At 53.9% G+C, this 21,810-nt stretch overlaps 2 long non-coding RNA genes across 2 annotated transcripts; one reads left to right on the top strand and one right to left on the bottom strand.

Moving 5' to 3' along the window:
* Positions 1–851: 851 nt before the first annotated feature.
* Positions 852–4,171, top strand: LOC125096014 (uncharacterized). Its single transcript, XR_007126031.1, has 2 exons — positions 852–1,964; positions 2,061–4,171. It is a non-coding gene; the product is annotated as an uncharacterized LOC125096014 (long non-coding RNA).
* LOC125096015 (uncharacterized) lies at positions 2,782–18,916 on the bottom strand. Its single transcript, XR_007126032.1, has 3 exons — positions 18,904–18,916; positions 10,723–10,728; positions 2,782–2,889 (listed from the first exon to the last, which is right to left on the bottom strand). It is a non-coding gene; the product is annotated as an uncharacterized LOC125096015 (long non-coding RNA).
* Between the last annotated feature and the right edge of the window lie 2,894 nt (positions 18,917–21,810).

Below are 21,810 nucleotides of genomic sequence, written 5' to 3'. Positions count from 1 at the left end.
GTGGGTCATCTGTCCTTTTTTTATTGCTGAGTTGCACAAGTTCTTTGTATAGTTAGATGGAGGTCCTTTATCAGATACACGGACTGTAAAACTTCTCTTCCATTCTGGAGATTGTCTTCACTTTCTTAAGATGTCCTTTGGAGCACAAATTTTTTAATTTGGATGATGCCTAAGATGTGTGTTTTTTGTTGCTTGAGTCTTTCGTGTCATATCTGAAAAACCACTGTGTAATCCAAGGTCAAGATTTATGCTTATGTTTCCTTTGAAGATTTTTTACAGTTTCAGCTCTCAGTGGCCTTTAATTCATTTTAGGTTACCTTTTGTATATGGTATGAGTTAGAGGTCCAGCATCGTTCTCTTGCGTGCGGATGCCCAGTTCCCTCATCAGTTGCTGACCCTTGCTAAAGGCCCTTGATTCTTAACTGGGTCTTTTCTTCTGGGACATGGGGCTGTCACTGAGAACTGTGTGTTTTTGTTTTTGTTCCCCCTCCTCCTTTTTTAAAATCCTCCTATGCCCCCCATTTTTATGACCGTCTCTGTTTTTTCTCCTACTTAAACTTCTCAGCAGTACTGGGTCGTATCATGCTCTCCTGTTCTGCAGGATTTCTTGGTACATGTTCTGACTCTGCACAGTCATCCTAGTCAGGACCAGTCATTTCCTTTCTGGTGGAAACTCAGTCACAAGGAAATGGAATCCTTTGCCCAAGGTCACACAGAATCGGGACTGGACCTTTGGTGTCCATTGCCAGTCTTCCAGGGCGTCTGTGAGTCACTAGACCTAAGTCATGCCACTCCCAGGCCAAGTGAGGACAGCCTCAGTTTTAATTGTAAAAATGTGATAGGGTATGAGGGTATAATTAAGACCTGTTATCTTAAATTTTCTATTAGTGGAGTCTTCATTTTCTGGAACCCCCACTGGTATCTGTTTTTCTGTTTGTGTGTTTTAATCTTTTTTTTTTTTATATTTTTAAGTAATCTCTATACCCAACATGGGGCTTGAACTCAAACCCTAAGAGCAAGAGTTGCAAACTCTACTGACTGAGCCAGCCAAATGTCCCTTTTGCGTTTCCCTAATGGTTCTAGATAAAATTTTGCAGCTTACAGAGTGGTAGAAAATAAATACACATCATAATTTGGTACAGAAATGTTTTAGCTGCTTCATTTCAGCAACTTGTCCTCCTTATACAGGAGTCAGATGAGCTAGAGTTTATTTTTTTCATTTAAAAGTACAGAAAAGCCAGAGCACTTCCCACTCCTGTCCACTGTCTTTCCTCTGAGGTCTGAGGCCAGAGTCGGGGGCTGTGGGGATGGGGCAGCCTGCCCAGAATTGTAGCCTCCATCCCACGGGTTCTAGGCTGTGGCTTCTGCTGTGCCTCCTTTTCCAGCAGCCATTTTTAAAGGTGTGATCTTGGAGAAAGATCTCCCCATGAGCTCAGGCCACCATCTTGTGAACCAGAAGCCTGGAGCTGAATTCCTTGTTTTCAGGACCCATTTCTTTTTCTGTTTGCAAGGTTGTGTTAAACCTTACCATGTCTGCCAGGTTGCACCTTTACAATGAAGACACAGAGGCTTTTGAATGGAGGGACAATAGGGTTTACTGGGCGAAGGGATGGATGGAAAGAACAGGGTGGAGTAGGGAGTTTCAAGTCAGGGCTTAGGGTCGGAAGCAAAGGTTAGCCAGCCGCCCCTCTGACCTCTTGCCCAGGCGGCCTTGGGCCCCTTGGGAAGAGCTATTAACCTAGAGGGCACTTCCCTGGGAGCAGACTGGAGCTGGTTGAGCTGTGGGTCACAAGTTTCCGAGTCCAGAGTGGCTTTGGGGCCTGGCCTGAGTAACTTAAGCTCGAAAATCATTAACGAGCTGATGAGAAACACGGAAAACCTCTCTTGCTGTTGCTGGTGGAGCCGAGAGAGCCAGCAGGCTCTCCAGAGGGAGGAGCCAAGGATGAGGGGTGGGGGCGAAGGCTGTGGCCATGCCCGAGGGTGCGGGAGCCAGGGCCCCCAGACCCTTGCTTGACTGGAGCGTCTGCCTCTGTCGAGTCATGGCTGGCTTGGTCAGGAAGTGAGCTTGAGGGGTGGTCGAGCTTTCCCACTTTCCCCTCCATGAAGTCCTAGGGTAGGCATGTGTCACATTGGTGCGTGTGTCCCTGTTGTCCGTAGCTACGCTGACATCCCTGCTTGGGTCGCTGTGCGCCTGAGGTCTAGTGGCTGGTCTGGGTCTTCCAGAAGCCTCTCTTGCTCATAGCTGGGTGGCTGCCCTATCAGCGCCCTGAGAAGGGCCGCCAGCTGTTCCTTGGTGACTGAGCCCAGACTCTGTGCTGGTCAGATCCGCGTATGCATTACTGATGCGTGTGTGTGCACACACACCCCTGTCCTCGCTGCTGTATCTGGCCGGCCTGAGCACAGCCCTGAAAAGTCTCAGCTCAGTGGATGTGGTGACTCGTGCTCTGAGATGTCGTGCGACACTTGTTCAGGCTCTGTGGATGAAACTAACTGGTCAGGGACAAAATTGCCCTGGTTAGCGGGGTGGGGGAGGTGCACACCCTAGGCCCACCTCTTCTGGGGAGGGGAGCAGTGCTGGTAGCTGACATCTGACAAGGACCCCAGAACCGGGGCTCGTGGAGTTGGTCTTCATGCCACTGCCTCATGTGCTGTTTCTCCCCTCGATTTCCTTGCTCTATGTGTTATACCATCAGTCAGGCAGGGAGCTAGCAGGGAGCCAAAAGCCTTTTAACCATGAGAAGTTTTCAAACCTTCATCAAGGATAGAACAATATAACTAACTCCGGTATCCCATCACCCGGCTCCCACCATGACCAACATAACACCTGTTCTCGTAGGGGTCAGGGGACTGCGGGCCATATCCTGCTCACTGCCAGCTTGTGTGACGTCTCTGAACCCAAGTGAACTGTTAATCCGGCATCCCCTGTCCCAATTCCATTCTTCTCATTAGTAGACCTGTATTACAAAGGAAAGTATTCAGTTACTATATCTTGAATTCCATCAACAAAAAGTCATGGAAATTCCGTTTTCTCTTCTGACATAATACTGATTTGCCTCTTGGTCCTCAATGCTGAAAATAGATAGTAGCCAGGCCTTTCCAGAAAATCTTGGCCAACCACTGAGGTCAAGCAAGGGGTCACCTTCTTGCTGGGGCAGTCTGGTCCTTATGGGCCCCCCGCTTCTCCACTCCAGGTGACAGAGTGCTGTATCCAGCCTTCGGTTGGTAACAACGCCAATGCTAACAGCCATGGCAGATGCTGGCTGGCCTCCCCTGTGTCAGGCTTGGAGCTCAGCGCTTCTGCCATTGTCCCTTTCCATCCTCCCCACTGTGTTGAGGCTACCGTGGCCCAGTGTTCCACATGAGGAAGTCAAAACAGAAATCAGATGCCAGCCAGGGGTCCTCCAACCATTAGTGCATCAAGTCAGGATGAGAATCGGGGTATCTGGGTCTGGGTTCCACATTGACACGGTGCACTCTCGTATGCCACATTTGGGGAGCAAGCTCCTTATGCAGTGCTGCCTTTCATCCTGTGATGCTATCCCTGGGCTTGGTGGCGCCATAGTCGGGAAACATTTTGGGGGCTTGGTTGTTGAAGACCAGAGAAGGGGAGGCGCCTGGTGGTTCAGTCGGTTAAGCGTCTGACTCTTGATTTCAGCTCATGTTACAATCTCAGGGTCTTGATGGGCCCCTTGCGTCAGGCTTTGTGCTCCCTGGGGAGTCTGCTTGTCCAGCTCCCTCTGCTCCCTCCCCCTACTCATGTGCTCTCAAATAAATACATCCTGGGGGGAAAGAAAAGGTTGGGGGATTGTTTGTGTGCCTCTACCCTCAGCCTTCTCCTCGCCGGCTAAAAAGTTGCTGACTGTGTCCTCCAGTGTTCCTGTATGTAATGTGATTCTTTCCTAACGTGTAACTTCCCGAGCTTTCTCCAGATTGGGTGACTCTTTCGTGAAGGTGGTGGGAGTCTGCTGGGTGTTGTGGGCCTTGGACGGGTCAAGAGGTTGTGCTGGGTCATGGGAGGTGGGCGTTGGGACAGAAGTCACACTGCCACATTGTTTTTGTACCTGAAATACAGCATATTTTGCACTTGTTACTGTACCGTTGTGCAGATGAGAAATCTGTATGTGGGATCGGGGCTTGGGTCAGAATGCAAATAAAACTCATTTGTAAGAAACCTCTGTGGCTCAGGCCTCCAGTCTGTCTTTCTTTAAAAATTGTGGAAAAAGACACAACACTGTGGAATCCACTATCTTAACCATGTAGCGGCGCGTGATTCAGTGACACCAAGTACATTTCATACTGTGCAGCCAGCCCCAACATCTCCCAGGGACTTTTTCTTCATCCTCAACAGAAACTCTACGGGTTCTTCCGCTCCTGGCCCGCGTGCAGTCCCCTCTCACCTCGGTTCTGCTCCGTCTCACCTCAGTTCTGCTTCGTCTCTACTGTGACAGTTCTGGAGCAGACTTCTGCGGTATTTGTCCCTTTGCTACTGGCTTATCTCACTCCACAGAAGGTCAAGGCTCGTAATGCGTTGCCGCGTGTGACAGGCTGCCCTTCCTTTCTAAGGCTGCATAGGAGCCCACTGTGTGTATACACCACGCTCTGTGCACCCATTCATCCGTCTCGGGCTGTTTCCACCTTTTGGCTTTTGCGAATAATGCCATCATGAACATGGCTGTGCGGATGTCCGTCCGGGTCTCTGCTTTGGCTTCTGGATATAGAGCAGGGGTGGAGCTGCTGGGTCATGGGGTTAACATTCCCACCTGCAGTGAAGGAGGATTCTGATTCCCCCCACCCCCTCCAACCCCCAGCAGCCACCCCAGCAGGAGGCCTTGGGTCTCTGAAGCTTGATGGGGGTGGTGTGCTGGGCTGCATGCTGTGGAGGTCACATTTGCAGTTTCTCTACTCCAGAGCCTGGTCACCATCAAGGGCCTGGTGTGCAATCTCTGGAGTCACCCACTGGCCTCTCTTCTCTCTTCTAGCCCCTCCCCTGCTCAGACACCTTCCTTCCCTGACTGCACCTCTTCCAAGCAAGCCCACCCCTGGTGCTCCATTGCAGTCGACTGTACGGGCTGCCGCTCCCTCGTGCCACCCATCTGGGCTCTCCCTGTCCTCCCAAACCCAGGACTCAACAGCTCCTGTCCCCACCACACTCCAGTAAAGTTCCCTTCCTCCCCCAGCTAGCCTGAGTGCAGAGTGTGCGTGGTGGGGATGGGAATCCTGGAACCACCTGGTGTGGAGAGCAAGATTCTGGATCTCCCTAAACAACCTGCTCATCTATGAACTGGGAATGACAGGAGGTTCCCAGGGTGGGGTGGGGGGGACGGGGAGCTTGGAGATGGGAAGCGGCTCTGTGTGTTCCAGGATCCAAAGGAGAGTGACACTGTGGGGGTTTGGAGTAGACAGAGAGGGACTTGGGAGGTAAAGTGCTGAGGCCCGCCCACTGCCCTGCTGCCTTCCCAGGGCCTCGAGCAGAACCACACTAGGAGCCAGTCTCCTGGTCTCCTTCCTGCACACATTCCACTGGCCCTGCCATGACCATGAAGCTTCCAGGGTGTTTCCCCCTCGGTGACCCCTTTGCAGGCAGCAGGGTGGGGTGCTGTGCTCCTCACACGGCGTCAGAATCACACAGCTTGTTGAATGGACTGCTGGGTCCCTTGGCCACTTCCAACTCAGGTTTGAGCGGGGGCCTGAGAATGTGTATTTCTAACATTCCCTGTGGGTGCTCTTTGCTGGTGGGAGAGCCCGCTTGGAGAACCACTGGCCTGAAAGAGGCTGCTTGCTTGAAGAAGCACCGAGGAAGGGAAATGAATCAAGATGCAGACCTGGGTGTGAGCTAAGGGTGGGTGGTGTTGGGAGACTGACTACGGAGGACCAAACTTTCAGGAGCCTGAGGGCAGCAGCCAAGGGCCAGTAAAGCAGAATCCCTGGAGAGATGGGTGTGTGTGTGTGTGTGTGTGTGTGTGTGTGTGTGTGTGCGCGCGCGCGCGCGCGCACGCCCATGTTCTCCCAACTAAGCACGGCCGCAGAGCGGAATAGGCTTGCCCTCTGCTCCTTTCCTGGTGAGTTCAGCATACACTTCCCAAAGCACCCCGTCCTCTGTCCTCACCTGGGCCAGGTACCGGGACACCCATGCTGTAGGCACGTGCACGGAGGCTAGGCTTGGAGAGGGCTCTTGGACCTGCCAGTGAGACTCAGACCATCTGGGCAGAGCCAGGACTAGACAGCCCCAGAGCAAGTCCGTGAGGCACCTGCTTTCCAGGGAAGGCTGTGGTGCCTCTGGCCTCCTCTCCCTCAGCCTCTTACCCTTTACTCCCTTCCTTCCCTTCCTTTCCTCCCTCTCTTCCTTCCCTCCTCTTCCAGAGCTCAGCTGGGTTGAATATTAACCTGCCTTGATTGGGTGGATCAATATTTAAACTCAATTACCTGGGAAAGGGGTTATCTGGAGGGAGCTTATCAGGCAGGAGGCAGCTATGGGAATATCTGATAATCAGGTGACCTGGAGTAGGGACAGGGGCGGGGCTTCAAATGCGTCCAGTGGGGAAAGATGACAGGGAACCAGCCAACTGCCCACCTGCCTCCCTGCCTGTCCTCCCTTCTCTTCCTTTCCTCCCCTTCCTCCATCCTCCCCTTCCTTCCTTCCTTCCATTCTTCTCTTCCTTCTCCCTCCCTCCCTCCCTCCCTCCCTTCCTTCCTTCCATTTTTCCTTCTTCCCTCCCTTTCTCCTTCTCTTTGTCCCTCTCTCCTCCCTCCCTCTCTTCCTTCCCTCCTCTCCCCTCTCCCTCCATTCCTTTTGTGGACTCAGCACTTCCTGGCTTCAAGTCACAGAGCTCCCATGGGCTCTGGTGCAGAAGCTGAACTGTCAGCTTGTCTCTGGGCCTCTCTCACTGAGCAGAACTCCTAGAGGACAGAGATTGGTTTGCCTGACCACTGCCACTCCAGAAGTCCTGCCCAGGCCTGGCAGGGAGAAGCCTCTCCACCAGTGTTTGTTGAGTGAGTAAATGATAGTAGTACAGTGATTGGCAAGTGAGGGAGTGGGACCTGAGTCCCTCATGAGAGAGTGCCTGTACCAGGCAGGGAACCAGCTGGTGTGCCTTCCTAACAGGACTTCAGATTAGTTTATTAGCTAAGTGCACTGAGAACTGGGCTACGGTGGCAGGGGACGGGGACAGGTGAATTCAGATGGGAGAGTAGGGAACTGGCAATGTACCAAGTGTGGGGCTGAGGGACCCTGGGTGTGTTGGCCTGGACAGGGCCTAGAGCTCTGCCAGGGGTTCTGAAGGCCTCATCTGGACCTTTTGGCCTTTGACCAAATTGTCATTTGGAAGCTTGCTGCTCCCCATACCCTGATGTCCCCGATGCCCCTATGAGTAGCCTCTAGGGCCCTGCATAGAACCATGTGTCAAAGTTTTGAGTGCCCTTTTTTTTTTTTGCCTGCTAGTGACTAAAGAGTTTGAAAGATGGGTTGGTCTATAGACTAATTGACTAATTGAACTGTCTGTAAAGTCTTCACAAGATAACATTAAAAAGAAGACTATAAGAGTATAAAACGTTGGGGCGCCTGGGTGGCTCAGTGGGTTAAGCCTCTGCCTTCAGCTCAGGTCATGATCCCAGGGTCCTGGGATCGAGCCCCGCATCAGGCTCTCTGCTCAGCAGGGAGCATGCTTCCCCCCGCCCTCTACCTGTCTCTCTGCCTACTTGTGATCTCTGTCAAATAAATGAAAAAAATCTTTAAAAAAAAAAGAATATAAAACGGCACCATCATGGTAATAATTATTAGGAACAAGTTGGAAATATCCTGAGAAGACTTAATTAAAATAGCCTCACATTATGGACATATTATTAGGTAAGTAACACTTAGGCACTAGGAAAACAACCCGTAAACCTGAGTGGCTTGACACGAGAAAGACATGTTTCTCCCTCGTGTGTTAGGTCTATCTGGTTCGTCAGGCTGCATTCTACATGGTCCCTTGGGGACCTGCGTGCCTTCCTTCTGATGGTCTTGCCGTTTTCTAGAGCCTCAGAGGCCTCCTCTTGACCCTTTGCTCCAGGCAGAGGAAGGGGTAAGAGCCTGCAGAGTGGAGGGAGAGGGGTCAGGGAGCAGGCCAGCAAGTGGTGCCCAGCAGCTTCCTCTCGCCCGACAGCGGGCAGAACATGGTCCCGGGGCCCCAGCCAGCCTCGTCACCGTGTGGTGGGGATGTGTGGTCCAGCTGTGGGTCCCACATCCTCCACCACCAGAGTATGTGATAGAGAAGGAAATTAACCCACCGAAACCAATGGGGGAAAGAAATTGCCAGCACGTATAGGGTGGGTCCTTTACCAGGCTCTGCTTGGGGTCCGGAGATAACGATTGTGCCCCTCAGCCCTGCTCTGGGGCCCGCATTGCCCCTCTTGAAGGAAGGAAGAAACTGAGGCTGGGGGAGGTTTGGTGATCTGCCCAAGAAACACTTTGAACCCAGGGATTTTGACTCAAGTCTATGCTCAATCATTACTTGGTTCAGCTCCAAAAAAAGGGTCAAAGTGGGCTGCATCAATGTTCTTTCTTTCTTTCATTTGTTTCTCTCTTTTTTAAAACCTTTAAAAATTATTTATTTATTTGAGAGAGAGATTGAGAGAACGAGTCGGGGGAGGGACAGAGAGAGACAGAGAAGCAGACGCCCCGCTCAGCAGGGAGGCCCAGGGGAGGCTTAATCCCAGGACCCCAGGATCATGATCTGAGCCTGACGCAGACACTTAACTGATTGAGCCACCCAGATGCCCCTCATTTTTTGTTTTCCTTAGCCAACAGTCTTTCCGAGCCCATGGTGCCATGTGCCAGGCCCTCTGTTGGATGGGGTGGTACAGGGGCATACCCCCGCCCCTGCCACCCCGAGGAGGCAGCCGGGATATGCCATAGCTGAGAGGAGCCCCATCTCCTCCAGATCCTTCTATGGCTCTACTTGCTTCCTCAACCCGAGAGGGTGCTGCCAGACCTTTAAGAAAAAAAGGCCATTGTTATTGGAAAGATGAAATCAGCCCGCAGGTTTCCAATGTCCCATCCTGGGTGTTTGTGTACAAAACAGAGGCTGGGCCTGAGGCTGGTGGGGCTGGGCAGTGGCACACAGGGCTTACTGTGAGGCTTCCGGCTTGCTTCTGTCCCCACTGTCTCTGGCACAGAAGACATGGTGGGGAGGACATGGCTCCTGCCTGATGTCTTCAGCGCCATGTGGCCCAATCCAGCCAGATTCTGGGTGACAGGGTCCTAGGGGTAATGCTGTGAGCAGCCGTAGACATGGCCCCAGCTGGTGGTCTCCCAGCATGTCCCCTGATGCCTTCATTAAAGGAATAGTATGTGGCAGGGCTTTCCAAACTCAGAGTTGTTCTGTGGGGCCTGATGGGGACTATGACAGGGGTTCTGAGGGTACCCAGGCAGTAAGGGGCAAGGTGTGCAAAACTCTGAGCTTGTCTAGGCTCTGTTGCTGCTGCTGGGGAAATTGAGGCCCATAGAAAGGAAGCAACATGTCGAGGTCCCCTGGTAACCCGGTGGCCCACCCAGGCTGAGAAGGAACCCAGGTGCCCCTATCCCTGGGCCAGGGCTCTGTCCTCAAACTCAGGCCCTAACCCCAGCAGAGAGGTCAGGAACATGCCCGGGAGTGGCTGTTTCCCACGACAGAGCGGCCGCCGAGGGTGCTGCGCTGGTACGAAGCGGTGGCACTGGATCTGGAGAGCTGGGAGAGCCCGCCATCCGGAGACAGGGGTGCAGGAAGAAGCTGGAGGGAAGAAGCTGGCGGATGCTGGCAGTTGGCCAGCATGGGGAGCCCCTAGGTGACGGGTGTACCTGCGCCAAGGATGGCGGCTGAGGCAAGTGGACAGACATTGCCCGTCTGGCTTGGAGGGGCCGGGCGCCCAACCTCCCTCTGCCAGGAGGAGGGGCACATTGGTGTTGGGAGAGTCTCTGTGGCAGATATTTGTCACTTACTGAATGCCTGCCATGGTTCTGGAACCTCACCAAGCTCGTGATGGACACTGGCTGTTTAACGCTTGTGACACCCCTGAGTTAGGGCTGCTGTCCTTGTTCTCCAGGGACAAACCTCAGGCTTAACATGCTGACACGCTGCGGTGAGATGCTGGGCCGGAAAGTGTGGGCCAGTGCTCTGAACGTGGGGTTTCAGACGCAAGCCAGGGCTCCCGCTGCTTCATGCCATCTCGCGCACTGGGGACACCACCTGCTCTGGAGACCGGCAACCTGACTGACTAGCTGCGTGGTGACCATTGAGTGATTTGAGTGGAGAGTGCTTGATCGAGGTTTGTTTTCACTGTCTGGGGCCCATGTTCTGGGTCTCCAGTTAAAGGAAAATGACCCAAGCCTGCCCTCTATGGCCTGTCCTCTTCAGGGTCCAGCGGGGACACAGGACCAAGAGGGACATTTGGGGATCTGAGTGTACATTTTATATCTCTAAGTCAGTGCGACATCTTGATCCGAGGGTGAAGGAATTCAACAATACAGTTATGGAGGATTCCCGTGTCAAGGGGGATATTAAATTTATTTTATTTACTTATTTATTGTTTATACATTCTTGCTACTGTTTTAAAAAAATTTAAAAATTTTTAAAAGATTTAATTAATTAATTTATTTGACAGACAAAGATCACAAGTAGGCAGAGAGGCAGGCAGAGTGTGGGGGGGAAGCAGGCTCCCTGCCAAGCAGAGAGCCCGATGTGGGGCTCAATCCCAGGACCCTGAGACCATGACCTGAGCCAAAGGCAGAGGCTTAACCCACTGAGCCACCCAGATGCCCCTGTTCTCTGTATTTTTTTTTAAAGATTTTATTTATTTATTATTTGAGAGAGAGAGAATGAAAGAGAGAGAGAGAGAGCATGAGAGAGGGGGAGGGTCAGAGGGAGAAGCAGACTCCCCGAACAGCAGGGAGCCTGATATGGGACTTGATCCTGGGACCAGGATCATGACCCAAGCCGAAGGCAGTCACTCAACCAACTGAGCCACCCAGGTGCCCCTGTTCTCTGTATTTTAAAAAAGATTTTTTTAGGGGCACCTGGGTGGCTCAGTCAGTTAAGCGTTTGCCTTCAGCTCAGGTCATGATCCCAGGGTCCTGGGACCAAGCCCCACACTGGGCTCCCTGCTCGGTGGGAAGCCTGCTTTTCCCTCTCCTGCTCCTCCTGACTGTGCTCACTCTCTCTCTGTCAAATAAGTAAAATCTTTTTTAAAAATACATTATACACACACACATGGCCTTGGTCTTGGCTTGCAGTCTAGAAGGGAAAGGAGGTCACCTGGGGAAAGCCCGAGACCCAGGGTTCCCATCCTACATGCCACCAGACACCTGCAGCCCACAGTTCCTGCTGTGCCAGATGTTGCCTTCTGTCGTCTTTCTAACCCTGGTGCATGTGCTTACAGGGAAATGCTCTTTCTGATCCTGCTGGGTTGGTTTGAAATGGCAAAGCTTGTGGAGCACAAAGCGTCCTTTAACTTTTTTTGGACACCCTTGCGCTCTGAGATAGGAGAGCCCAGAGGGCACAGGCAGAATCCAGTGGTCTCCAGGAGGCTCCTTCTGGCCAACTGCTGGGGTCCAGGGCTCCCCCTAGAGTGGCAGACCTTTCCCTCCCATTTCCTTCATGCCCAGGGCATGGGGTCAGGGGACCGAGAAGCAAGTTTCCGAGGGTGTCACCTGAGCTAAGTGCTGAGTGGCGCTTTGCAGAGATCATCACGCTGTTGAACATAAAAGAGAAAAGGGTCCCTCTTACAAGAGGTTGCTTGAGAAGTAACGTGTTAAACATAACAGCCAGTCGGGGATGTTCATGGCTTATTGGAAGTGATGTCAACCGCGTTTACCCAAACATCCGTAATTCTCTATTTACCCAAACATCCGTAATTCTGAAAACCATCCAGTGAGGTGAATACTATTATCACTCTTCTCACATAGGGGGAAATGAGTCTCTGGAAATGAGTGCCTTTTTCAAAATCACAGAAACTGTGGAGCCTGGATTCAGACTCTGTTCTGGAAATCTTCAGGTGGGGTCAGTGGGTCTTGGGGCCAGGCCAATACATGGGACATCCTCAAGTGTGTTCAGAACGTTCAGAGAGGACACCCAGGAGTGGGACACTAGGTGGCTTGCAGTGGGGATGTGGTGGGGCTGGGACCAGAAGCCAGCCAGTGGCTCCAGAAGATGATCTGTGCTTACCCAGTGCTCCCCATGTAAATGTCAGCAAACGGCTCTCATGACCACACGGGTGCCGGCGTTACGCAGGCACCCCTAAGCAGTGTTTGGGACAGTAGGTGGCAATGATACCTCTTACACAGAGAGGAAGGCAAGGAGGTGATGGCTCTGGGCTCAGGCTAGTGGTTAGTTTCAGGGGGCAGGGGAGGGCAGTGGGAGAGGATTCAAGGTTGGGGCTGGCTCTGAGAGACTGCCATGCTCCATTCCCACCCCAGGCGGTGACTTCACGAGTCGTGTGCGCTTTGTGGTAAGTCCCTGAGCTGTGCGTCTGTCTGCTCTGTGCCCTCTTCTGTGTGCCTATTACATTTCACAATAAAGGAGCTTTAAAAGAAAGTGGGGACGAATCTTGTCATTCTGCAAAAGAAGGACACGCCCCATGAGAGCTGCCAGCCATGGTGGGCGGTGTCCGTGGCCCTGGAGAAACTTCTGGTGTCTGGTTTTTCTGCACCTGCTTTTCTTCCAGTCTCTTCCATGAACTGGTGTTGGCAGTGCTGGGTCCTGGGTCCTCGTTCGCAGTGCTTGCTTGAACCGGAGATGGGGCGCTCTCCCCCATGCAGGGGCCCCGCCCGGGGGCAAGCCCCTTGCCACCCCACACCCTGGCAAGGAGGCCAGGCAAGGGCCTGCAGTTCTTCCCCATCGAAGCCCCGGCCACCCCCTGCCACCAGGGCTCTATGTGGGGCCCAAGTCGGGAAGCCCAGCCTCAGGAGCAAGGAAGGGCATGTCAGCCCACATTGGGACAGCGGCTGCCTGGAGGGACTCAGGCAGACCTGGCCCTGACTTTTCCTCTGAGCCTTGGCTTCCAAGTCCATAGAATAAAGGTTATCACACCCACTTCCCACCGTCGGTGGCCTGGTTTCGTTTTGAGGCTGACGGAAAAGCATCAGGCAGCAGGCTTTCATGGAGGCCCTGCTTCGTGGCTTCCTTGCTCAAGACTGCCTCTCCTTTCTGCAGGCCCAGAAGGTGGCCGAAGCCCCACCCAACTGTGCTGCTCTCTGGCCTAACCTTTTTAGTCCCCTTGCTGGCTACAGGGAGGCCTCCTGAGCTCCTCAAAACCCAGGTGGGGTCAGACGCCCCCTCTTCTGGCTCCCAGGGCGCCTGGCTTGCCTTGGCAATCTTGCTCAACCCTGCCTGCCCTGTCCTCCCACTGTGCCCAGGGCCCCTGAAGCCCAGGGACCTGACTTAACTCAGCTCCACGTTCAGGGCCTGGACACAGCAGGAGAATGACCTATGGGTCTCTCTCGACAGAGAAGCCCCGAGACCCAGAAGCCCCAGCAAGTGAGGGCGGCGGACCAGCTGTCCAGAGCAATGTCCCCCACTGGGTTCCATGCCTCTGGTGTGGCAGATGAGTCTAGATACCGCTTGCTTCCGACTGTAGCCCTATTGCTGGGCTCCAGTGGAATGCCGGGCTGTCAAGTGAGGCTTTAAATGCACCAGCGAGACTCACCACTTCAGGGACGCCTATCATGGTGGGTTCGTTCTTCTGGAGAGTAAAGGATTCTTTCGTAACATAGCAAAGCCCACCTCCACCTCCAAAAGAAAAAAAAAATTATTTTTCCCTTAGGTGAATTCAGATTTTGGGATTTTGAAGGGTCTGGGTTCCCTGGGAGGCAGATTCTGGGGCTGTGATTCCTATGTAGGATATTTACTAGGAATGTTCTTGAGGTCAACCGTGGAGAGGAGGGGAGGGGAGAGGCTGGGCTGCTCAGTGGTCTCAGTGGGGCCTCCACGGGCCCCACAGGCAGCTCAAGGCTGGCCCACATTTCAGATTTGTCTCCACATGGGGGGTGGGAGGAGGCAGCCAGACCTTTATTATCCCCTGCCTGTCAGTCACTTGAAGGAGGGGTGGGATGGGCAGAAGGAGGCAATCCTCCTAGAAACAGCAGAAAGTGTGCCCCACCCCCACCCAGCCTCCTGAGGAGAAAGTCTTCATCCCTGAAGGGGAATCTGGGTCAATACCCTGTCACATGAAGCTTTCACAAGGAAAAATCAGGAAACTGCTGTTTCTTGAGGGCCTTCTATGTGCTAGGCCCTGTGCTTCATTCTCTCAGAAAACTCTCACCAGAGCTTTGGAAGGTGGGTGTTATTATTATACCCATTTTCCAGATGTGAAAATAGAGGAGAAAGAGGTACGTTATCAGGAGAGGATCAGAACTTCGCTCCCACCCTACTGCTGCCCTGCTCCTGCCCCTGTACTCTCCCTTCTTGCTCTGTGACTTCTGTAGGCCTGCAGCTCGCCCAGGCCTCACCGTGCACCTACCTCCGCCTAGCCTGCCAGCACTCAAGTGTGCTCCCGGTGACCGAGAAGCTGACTCCAGAATAAGACCTTGCCAGGCTGACCACTGGGGGCCAGGACCCAGCAAGAGGTCCAGGGAAGAGGCAAGGAAAGGCTACTATAGCCTGGGGGCAGATGGACTGAGCTAGGTTCCCCTGGGAACTGCCCCAGGCAATGGCCAGTGTGCAGACCTGGAGGTGGAGGACAGGGCTCTGAGGAAAGCCATGCAATGGCCACTGGTCACTTACATCCAGAGCATGCTATGCACTGGGGGCCCTGGGCAAAGGGATGCAGCATCCCTGGTTCATCAGGCTCCTGGACGAGTGGGGAGACAATGATGGAAAACAGCCAACCAGAACAACCCCAAACGTGGCAACACATGCCCTGGGCATGAAAATGGCTCTTGTCTGTCCAGAGGCTGGCGAGGCACCTGGCCTCCTTACGCACATGCTCATTACTGACCCTGCACAGCGGATATCCCAAGGCCCACATTTACAGAGGAGGTGACAAAGTTCTTTTTTATTTCTTAGATTTTATTTATTTATTCGAGAGAGAGAGAGAGAGAACACAAGCAGGTAGAGGTGCAAAGGGAGAGGGAGAAGCAGGCTCCACGCTGAGCAAGGAACCTGATGCAGGATTCAGTCCCAGAACCCTGGGATCGTGACCTGAGCTGAAGGCTGACGCTCAACCCACTGAGCCACCCAGGCGCCCCAGGAGGTGACTAAGTTCTAAGGGTCATTTGAGGCCATCAAATGTGGAAGGTCAGAATTGGAGCACGAGTCTCTCTTACTTTCCTTTATCCCGGCTTGAATCCTAATCCCTGCATGATGATCCTATGAAGGGGCTTACGCCAAGGCCAGGTAGGATGGGAGGCCTCAAGTCCACTAAGGAAGCGCCATGCCTATAGCTGACCTTGGCTATGACTTTGGGGAAGACCAGAGATTTGGTGTTTGGTGATGGGCCAAGGAAAGGGGCGGTGACCGGAGGAAGAAGACAGTCCTGGCAGGGTGTAGGGTGGTAATGGGGCTATGCAGCTGACATCCCCTTTGGCTTTTAATCAAGGCCACTTCTCTTTCATGGGAGCTGGGATGTCACATCACACCAGGAGCCGAAGGCCTGCGCATCTTCCCTCCAGACAAGGATGTGGGTGCCTTTAAAAGGAGGCAGGGGACTGGGGTGCTTGGGTTGCTCAGTTAAGCGTCTGACTCTTGATCTCAGCTTAGGTCTTGATCTCAGGGTTGTGAGTCAAGCCCTGTGTTGGGCTGCATGCTGGGTGGGAGCCTACTTAATTAAAATAAAATAAAAATAAGTAACATAAAAGGAGGCAAGGAGGCTCCCTGGTGGCAGCTTGAGGAGAAGGTCCTGGCTGGTGGCCCTGCTGGAGGCTGTTACCTACCACCTGCTCAGCACCTTCCACAGCCCACCGATCTCTCATTTTCCCTCTGCCACGGCGGGATGCTGAGTCTTTCCCCAGGAACATCCTTCGTTGGACCATTCTCCTTTAACACACTGTCCATATCTTCCTTCTCCTTCAAGGGCCACCACGAGACCCTCTCTTTCATGATGTGGTCTTGGACAACTCTGGTCTGGCTTCCCCCTCTCTGAACTTCACGCCCTGTCTTAGGAATTGCAAAGTCCTTCGATGGCAAGGAGCAGAGAAGCACTTGGTAGGTTCAGAAATGAGGGCAAAGGTGACCCTAGGGCTACATGATAGGATCACACGATGGGCCTCTGAAGAGGGATGGGACCTTGGTGCCAGGTGCTGTCCTAGGCCCAGGAAACACACCTGCTCCTGTCGTCACGTGATGGCATTCCAGGAGAACTTGGAGCTGGGGTGAGGAAAAGTATCAGAAAGGGGTCTGCTTGGTCTTCCCATATCTTCTGTACACCCCAAATCTGACCATGAAAATGTTTTAAATCATCAGGAAAAAAATGAATATAATAATAATGAATGTGTAACATATATTTATCTTTATATCAAGTAGTCAGAAAATATGATTAAATTTTTTTGCAGTGGAGGAAGGGGCCCGTTAGAGTCATGATGTGGCACTGACCAACGGCATCCTCTCTTCCTGGGAGGCCGCAGTCACCTCTTGACAGGTTTCCCTGCCCTGGCTGCCTACTATGATCTGTCCACAAAGTAGCCAGAATAATCCTAAAACTGTAAGTCCCATCACTCAAGAGGCTCATGGTGTCTAATGTCAGCATTGCCCCCTGTTACCTGCTCCAGCGTCACTGGCCTTCTAGGGCTGTTTCTGGAATGCTCTTTGGCCTCAGGGCCTTTGTACTTGTTCCTAGCTGGGAAGCTCTTCCTCCCAGTTATCCGCACAGCTGCACCCTATTGCCTTCAGGCCTCACAGGGAGGACCCATAGAAATGGTGCCCTCTGCAGGCCACCCAGCAGAGGGGGCTTCCCTGTCGCTTCATGCAGGAACAGCCCCTTTCCCCACAGCATCCCTCACTCTCTCTGTTCCCTGCTTCATCGTACCAAAAAGGGGTGGATACAAATAGACCCCTGCAGTTGGGTGGGGTTGACTGTCCCCGCAGCAGGACTTCGGAGGGGGGAGGATCCATGAGCTTTTTTTCACTCACCGCTGTATGGCCTGTTCATGGAGTAGAGCCCAGACGGACAGGTGCTCCAGGAAGAGCAAGGACCAGTTGACAAGCCTGGGCCTCTCCAAGTGTCCCTGCCACTCTGCCTCTCCACTGGTCAGCCTCCTGCCTCGTGCGCCTGTGACATCATCTTACAACACCCCAGTGGCCCTGCCTCACCTCCCACCTTCAGTTTCCAGCTCTCAGCTGCCTGGCCTTTCCTCTTGTTTGTTCCCCTTCAGCTTCCCTGGAGGGACACTGGGATCTAGGAGAGTCTGGCCCAGGCTCATGGGAGTCAGCTACCAGTGGGTCAAGTGGCAGGGGAGGGGTGGCCTGGTGGCTCAGGACAGTGGCCAGAGCCCGGGGGGGACATGAGTGTGGCTCATGCTCTCCTCTCCTCACCCTGCACAAGCGGGAGCTCTGAAGATGGGCATGTCCCGTCCTGCTCTAGTATTTTCAGGGCACTAAGCTTAGTACTGGGGGAAACACAAATGTGAGCTAGTCCCCACCCCATCTGGTGTCCCCCAGGCACTCACTGTCTGAGGTGGGAAACAGACCATCCCAGTGAAGTGTGACAGGGAACAGGAAGAGACAGTGGAGGGACTGGGGCTGGGTGGGCCTATGAAGGGGCCCCACACCCAGCCTCTACAGTTGGGACCGTTCTCTGGAGGTGAGGCTTAAGGTTAGTGCGTTTTAAACTTATTTCCTGCATTTTTATTTTATTTTCTTTCAAAGATTTTATTTATTTATTTGACAGAGATCACAGGTAGGCAGTGAGGCAGGCAGAGAGAGAGGAAGGGAAGCAGGCTCCCTACTGAGCAGAGTGCCCGATTCGAGGCTCGGTCCCAGGACCCTGAGATCATGACCTGAGCTGAAGGCAGAGACTTTAACCCACTGAGCCACCCAGGCGCCCCATTTTCTGCATTTTTAAAAGAAACAATTTTAAGCTTACAGAAAAGATGCAAAATTGGTACAAAGAATTTTCAGTAGCCTTCACTCAGTTTCCTTAACATGTTATATTTTACCACATTTGCTTCTCTTCCCTCTCCCCTCTCCAGAGGGCTGGCCCCGGGAGTAAGTTGAGGCAGGTTGAACTTGACCCGGAAACCCCTGGGGAGCCTGGCAGATTTGGGCTCTGGGTGCACTTCAGCCTGACCCTCTCCTGCAGGCGGCTGGAGCAGAGGATCCCGGTCGCCTGAGACTCTCAGTCCATGGGCGAGGGATTGGTTTGCCCTGTTAGTAAGAGGTTCGGTAAGAACAGAATGTACTCCAGGAGCTCAAGGATCAGGGAGTGGAAGGGCAAGGAAGGAAAGGGGGAAAGTGAGTGAAAGTGTGTGTCTGGTACAAACGGGCCTTTTGAAACTGCAACAACGGCTCCCGGTGACTCATCACTGCTCACATGGCCTTCCTTCCCTGTCACCTCTCCTCCACCTTCCCTGTTTGGCCGCCAGCACCGCGTCCCCTGGCCATGTTCCCAGGCTGGGCCCACGGACTGGGAGTCGTTCGGAAGTGGGTTCGGATCCTAGCCGTGGCTGGTGTGGGAGCCTGGGCCAGTTGCTCGACCTTTCCGGGCCTCTGTTTTAAGTCTTGAGCGTGGGAATGGCAGTGCCCCTTATAGGGTGTGGCGGCAGGGGTGACTGGTCTGCACCAAGCAGGCTCCCGGGCAGGCCCGGCTCAGTCCCTGCTCAGTCCCCGATGGTGGCCAGGCGGGTCTGTTTGCCAACGACATGCTCTTCTTCCCTAGCTGTGAGGCAGGCTCCCGCTAGCCAGGGGGGAGCCCTGAGGGCAGGCTTGGAGTGCTTTCACCTGGGCCCTCTTACCAGGGCACACAGCACAGAGCAGGGGCGAGCAGCTGCTTGGGAGGGAGTGCCCCCGGGAGTTCCAGTGGCCTTACAGGGCACCTTCACACCATCCACAGTGATGTCCTGTAACATCTGCTCAGGGGCAGGTAGCCCAGTCTGGGAGGCCGCAGTGTTGCCTTGGATGGGCACCCACGGTAGGCCAGGCTGCCGTGAGCCTCCCCTCCACAGGGTGCGCTCCCACCTTGATGAGAAGACCCCCCCACCCCCCCACCACGGGGCTGATGCAGAGGCAGGAGCTGTGACCAGGGAACCAAGGTGAGGTACTGCAGGAGCTCGTGGACAGGATGTCAGAGGCCCTGGGCACCTGGACCATAGGGTCCCAGGCTGTGCCCCGCATGTGCACGCGGAGGGAATGTGGGTGTGCTGGCAGGAGGGCCCTGAGGGGTCGGTTGCAGCCCTCACTCCTGTCCTGCCCTTCCTCTGCCACCTGGGGTAAGCTGACACCAGGATCCTCCTGCAGACTTGCACATCACCTGCCTCTCTTGGCTGCTCTAGGAGGTTCGAAGGTGTTGCAAATTGCTCTACGATGTTCTGGAGCCAAACCATGTCCCTGGCCTGCAGCCCATCCTCCGGGGCTTGGCATTGGGCGCACTGTCCCTGGAAGACAAGCTGCCATTGACGGTTTGGTGCTTTGAGGGCTTTGGTTGGAAGGGCTGGGTCAGTGGCATCTCCACCTGGCTGGCAGTGGGGACGTGCCTGCCTGGGGAATCCAGCAGAATCAAGGTGGTCGGAGGACACAGCTCTGGCTTCAGCCACTCAAAGTTGATTCCAGGATGAGCGGCATTGAGGTGAAGGCTTGTGCTCTGGAGCCAGACAGCTTGGGGCCGCCTGCTAGCCATGTGACCTTGGGCAACTGACTTGGACTCTTGGTGTCTCAGTTTTCTCATCTGCAAAATGAGGGCAGTAAGAGTTCTTGCTCTGAGCAGTGTTGTGAAGGCTTCATGAGCTAATACAGGTGAACTATTACAAGCAGCCTGAACAGCTATGTAACCGTGACGTTGATGAGGGTGTAGAAACACCCATGGACATTTCGTAGGGGTGGGATGAGGCCAGCCTTCCCTTGCCTGACCCTCATGCTGTGACTCGGCCCTGATCTGCAGTCCAGCTTCCCCTCTAACCTCTCCCCTCACTCCATGGAAGCCACAGTGAGTCACTTGGGCTTCCCTGAGCCTGGGCAGTGGTGCGGGGGGAGGAGGCTCTTGTCACTACAGGGAAACTCTACCAAGCCACCCCCTACCCTCCATCTCCCTCATGGCTCAGCCCCAGCGTCCCCTCCCTCAGCCCCTATGGATCCCCAGAGTGCTCCCTAATAAACATCCTGCTTGCTGATCTCCGACCCAGAGTATCCTTCCCGGAGCCCAGCCCTTAGCAGATTCTTGTGACGAGCCCCCAAATCCTGGTTGAGGGATTAGGGGGTTCCCCAGAGCATAGAGGGACAAGCTTGGGGGCTACACAGCAGGAAATACCATCAGGCTACCCAGGATGCTGTGGGCAAATACTCCCTCACCCCTGTGGCTGGGCCCTAGGCCGGACACCAGATCTCTGCCATGCTGTCCCCAAACCAGTGGGGTGCCTTCAGCACCTGTCGGAGGGGCTCAAGGAGGCTGCAAAGGGCGGATTGACTCAGGACTGGAAAGAGGAGCGTGCAGGGGTGGCTTGGATTCAGGAAAAAGACTTGAAGCCTCCTTTGCAAAAACATCATGCCTCCTACACCTCACAGCAGGAAGAGTCTCTTAGATCAGCTAACCACGGAACTCCTGAGGGCCACCATCCTGGCTCATTCATTTCTTCTCCAGGGTCTGGCACTGGACTGAGGACTGAGGGGGTACTCACTGGCATCCAGTGGGTGAATGAAAGAAGTGCAGTTAGGTCTGTTTCCATTGGAATGTAAACCCCATGAGGGCAGGCCCATGCCTGCGTGTTTGCTGACCCAACCCAGTGCCCAGCAGGGGACAGACACACTAGTTGGACAGGTGAGTGAATGAAGGAGTTCTCCAAACTGTAGTCCACAGATGTCTTTAGCATTCCACAGTCAATGTTTAAATGAGTGTGGGAAATGCTGCACGTGGGATCTTAATAGCACATTAAGGCTCTGAGAAGGTCTGCAGTGAAGAAACTCTCATTTTGTGTTATCCAACATTTGCCAAATTTATTCTCCCCCTATTGACAACTCACCGACAACAGTGTGCCATAGAGAATGTTTTGGGAATTGCTGCTTTGATTGGAGAATCTGAACTGGAGGCCATCCTACCAGGGGAGAGGGGAGGGGAGTCAGACCTCTGTTTGGGGAGAGGGGAGGGGAATCAGCTCCAGCACAGAGGTGCAGGGAGAGGCCATTGTGTAAGGAACTGGACTGCCCTTTGGGACAAGAACTCCAGTCTGTGGGCAGAGGGTGACCGTTGGGAGCTTCTGTAGGGTGCGTTGAGGGCCGAACGGCGATGTGCTGTGAGAGGGGCCTGGGGCAGGTTTTAACGGGCCCCCTTGACCACAGCAAGATACCCCTCTGAGTTCTCTGAGCTCCAGCTCCCCAGGGTACCCCCCTTGCTGGCTACTTCACAGCATCCTCTGGGGGGACCCCTCTTCCCCCATCCCCGGCACTTTTCCACTGCGCCTACTATGCCCAGGTGTGAGTAAATAGTGTTTGTCACTGCTGGAAGGAGGATGGGAGGAGGGAAGGAGAGGGGACAAGCGCACGCCTGGCCTTGGGCAGCTCTCTCGCTCTCTTGAGATTGGCAGCAAGGATTAGTTGTGAGCGCGCAGACTGAGGAATGACTGGACCTGCTCACATTCTACCTAGTGTGGCCTGTGAACCTGAGACTCAGGGCAGGGGTCACTCCTGTTGTCTGTGTCTTGAGGAGGGGCAGAGCTGTAAG

Source organism: Lutra lutra, chromosome 3 (genome assembly GCF_902655055.1).
Source record: "Lutra lutra chromosome 3, mLutLut1.2, whole genome shotgun sequence".
Taxonomy (NCBI): domain Eukaryota; kingdom Metazoa; phylum Chordata; class Mammalia; order Carnivora; family Mustelidae; genus Lutra; species Lutra lutra.
This window is presented reverse-complemented; position numbering and strand designations above follow the sequence as displayed.